This window comes from Antechinus flavipes, chromosome 6 (assembly GCF_016432865.1).
Source record: "Antechinus flavipes isolate AdamAnt ecotype Samford, QLD, Australia chromosome 6, AdamAnt_v2, whole genome shotgun sequence".
Lineage (NCBI taxonomy): Eukaryota > Metazoa > Chordata > Mammalia > Dasyuromorphia > Dasyuridae > Antechinus > Antechinus flavipes.
Window position 1 is genome coordinate 261060061 of NC_067403.1, and position 3552 is coordinate 261063612.

The window sequence follows — 3552 nt, forward strand, 5'->3', positions numbered from 1 at the left end:
GAAAAATCATGTATCTCAAGGATTGGAGCAAATTCGTGCATCAGCAATGTCCTTTAGAGACGCAGAAATAATCTACAAGGGACTGGTTTCTGAAGGAGGAAATAGGAAGGGAAAGTCTTAACCCTAATTGAATAATTAATTATTAATATCCATGAAATAATGATTTTTCTCACTAATGAGTTTCCAAGACAAGATTTCAATTCATTTTTCCCTAGACTCATACCTCTATGCACTGTGGGGCCCTCTAGGGGCATCCTAGAAAGAGACAGTGAGGAAGAGGAGCCTTGAAGGGAGAGAGAGTCATAAATGGCCAGGAAACTCCCTGATGTCCTTTGATGTCTCTGTGTCCGCAGGGTGTCTGAGAGGAGCAGGGCTTCATGGAGCGCGGACCCCCCAACATGACTGTGTCCCCCACGCCTGAATATCCTGGATATGGTTCTCTCCATAAAATGGGGTATGGTCTGGGTCCACTTGGAAGAATTAACTTTTATGACTGGAGGAACATCCTCTCTCTGCTCATTGCCCTGCTTGGGCTGGTCGGGAACGGTGCCGTCCTGTGGCTCCTGGGCTTCCGCATCCGGAGGAACCCCTTCTCCGTCTACATCCTCAACCTGGCGGCGGCCGACTCCCTCTTCCTTTGTAGCTCCTTTCTTAAATCCATACATGCTTCTTTTGGATATTTTTGGGATTTAACATGGAAAATACTGTTCTTCCTCAAATTCATGTCCTACACTACGGGCATGAGCCTCCTGGCCGCGATCAGCACCGAGCGCTGTCTCTCCGCGCTCTTCCCCATCTCCGACCGATGTCACCACCCCAAGCACAATTCAGCTGAGGTCTGCGCTGTTCTTTGGGCTCTGACCGGGACGCTCTGGTTACTATCTTTTGGTCTTTCGTTTACTTTTTTTGGTGAGATTTTCACCTTCCTGATCTTGGGCGTGTGGTTCCTCCTCCTCACCTCGGTGCTGTGCGTGTCCAGCCTGACTCTGCTGCTGAGGGTCCAGTGCAGCTCCCGGCGCCGGCGGCCCCCCAGGCTCTACCTCCTGGTCATGCTCACGGTCCTCGTGTTCCTGCTCTGCGGCCTGCCCTGGGGGGTGTTAGATTTCATGCATGCTTACTTAATAATGGACCTGTCTTATTGGCCCTATGATGCCCTGGCTTGTGTGAACAGCAGTGTGAACCCCTTCATTTACTTCTTCGTGGGCAAATTAGGGAACAGGAGGAGGGAGCCTCTCAGGGTGGTGCTCCAGAGGGCCCTTGGGGATGAGCAGGAGTTAGGAGACGAGACAACAAGCACCCCCCACACCAGCAACCAGGAGACTACACTCTAAGACTAAGAAGATGTTCAGACACAGCAGCCCTTGAAATTAGCCTTCTACCCCAGACCCAGTAGCAGCTCTCCTCTCCCTGGGAGGAAAATCAGGATTCCCATGCCATTATTCATGTGAACACCTAAGATATGAACTCTAGGTGATGAACATTTATTAGGTGCCTGTTGTATACCAGACAGCTGATATCCAAAAAAGACAGAACTCCAAGGCCTAGAATGGGAAGAACTGAGATCACATCTAGTATAAAAACATAGTTGTATAACCCTGCACAAGTCACTCAACTCTGCCTCAGTTTCCTCATCTGTAAAATGAATTATCAAAAGAAATGGCAAAGCTCCCAAGTATCTTTGTCCAGAAAACCCCAGATAGGGTCATATGACTGAACAACAAGACTATACCAGGAACTGTTCTAAGTCCTTCAAAACATTGCATTTAGGGACTGATAGGTGGCATACTGGATAGAGCACCAGCTCTTAAGTCAAGAGGACGTGAATTCAAATCTGGTCTCAGACACTTAACACTCCCTAGCTGTGTGACTCTGGGCAAGTCACTTAACCCCAATTGTCTCAGCAAAGAAAAAAAAATCCAGTTTAATCCTCACAACACACCTGGAAGGGATGTGTTCTGCACACATCCATTTTACACTTAAGGAAACAGAGGCAGGCAGTAGTTCAGTCACTTGCTCAGTCAAAACTAGTAACTATCTGAGACTGGATTTGAACTCAGAGCTAATTCCAGACTTTGGAGCTCCATAACTTGCTGGAGATTCCTTTATCTAGGGACTTCAGGGTAGAGGTTCATGTGTCAACAGCCCAGAGGAAGATTTCCTCAACAATTGGTCACTGCCACTATCCCGAAGAGTAGAGGAAAAAGAAACACAAACATACACACCCACACACAGCAACTATTTCCTGTGAAATATCCTGGAAGAAATCTTTGAGCCACCATTTGATTTCTTTTTTTTATTTTTTTTTAATCCCAAATAGACAAATCTTTTCCTTTGTAATTCAGCTAAGAGAAACACAGAAGACAAAATAAAGACTCATACACACAAACACAAACTGCTTTTTAAAATCAATCAAGTTTCTGTTCTCAGCCCCACCTTGGGGTGGAAGCAAGGAAGGGAGTCCTGGAGCAGATGCATTAGGAGTTGGTTGGCCAGGTATTGAAGGTTCCTTTGAATTTATACCCAGTGCTCAGTTCCTCCAAGTGCACTTTATAATAGACTGGTTTTAGATACAGTCCTAGTGGCCTCATTCCATTAACTTTTTGGAGTTCCCTGGGTCTCAAGATCTTTGTCCCAACTAGGAGCTCCATACATCCTAGAGAAATGACCATTGGCCGATTTAATTTCCCCTGTGAAAGTTTGGATTTCTCAAAAAGAGGTTTGGGGAATCATGGAGGTGAAACTGTTGGGAGGAACCTCACCCTCCAATAACAACTGAAGTTCTGAGTAACTAGGGTTAATGTCTTTACGTGGAAAGGAGACCCTTAGCTGACTAACAATCCTGAATGTCTGGATAAAGGTAAAGGAGCATCCTTCCCATTTCCAAAGAGAAGCCCCTTCGCAGAGGATTTTGTACGGGTGAAGATTTTATGGCTTCATTGGTCTCACAAAGAACAGCCCAGTTGGTGAGCCCTGGAAGATATGGTAGGTCTTGGTCCAAAGCAAGTCTGGTATCAAAACTGGCAGCAGAAGAGACTGCATATGAAAGGGGGACTGTTTCTTTGCCATCTCACCACAGAGGATAGTTAATTGTTTGGCAAGTGCTGGGATCATCCTTTGTCTCCTCCTGTTTTCTATCACCAATATCCTGCTGGAGATGACTAGGAAACACCATCACAATGTGGAAGATTTGGTATTTGATTCATTTGAAGAAGGGGGTGGTAGTAAAGCTTAGGATTTTGTCTTTGTCTTGTTCCATGTTCGCTGACTATATTCTTTAATGGTATCATCATTTCTTGTGACTTATCTGAGAAACATTTGGAAAAATGATAGTTGTGTTTATTTCCTTTCGTAGGTGTTCCTTCATTTTAATTAGCAAGGGACTATTGCTCAGGAGGTTTAATTCACCTTTTTTGTTTTTATTCTCAGCCTTCATTTCTAGTCCCTTTTTTTCTCCAGCTTTTTTAAACATTAATCTTTTCTTAACTTCCAGCATTTTCTCCCCCAGGTTCCCAGTTAGCTGCTGGCTTTCAGAACTGAACCATTAACAGATAA

General features: G+C 45.0%; 1 pseudogene; it reads left to right on the forward strand.

Moving 5' to 3' along the window:
- The first annotated feature begins 306 nt into the window (after positions 1 to 306).
- Positions 307 to 1331, forward strand: LOC127540226 (mas-related G-protein coupled receptor member X1-like; annotated as a pseudogene).
- Positions 1332 to 3552: the final 2221 nt, after the last annotated feature.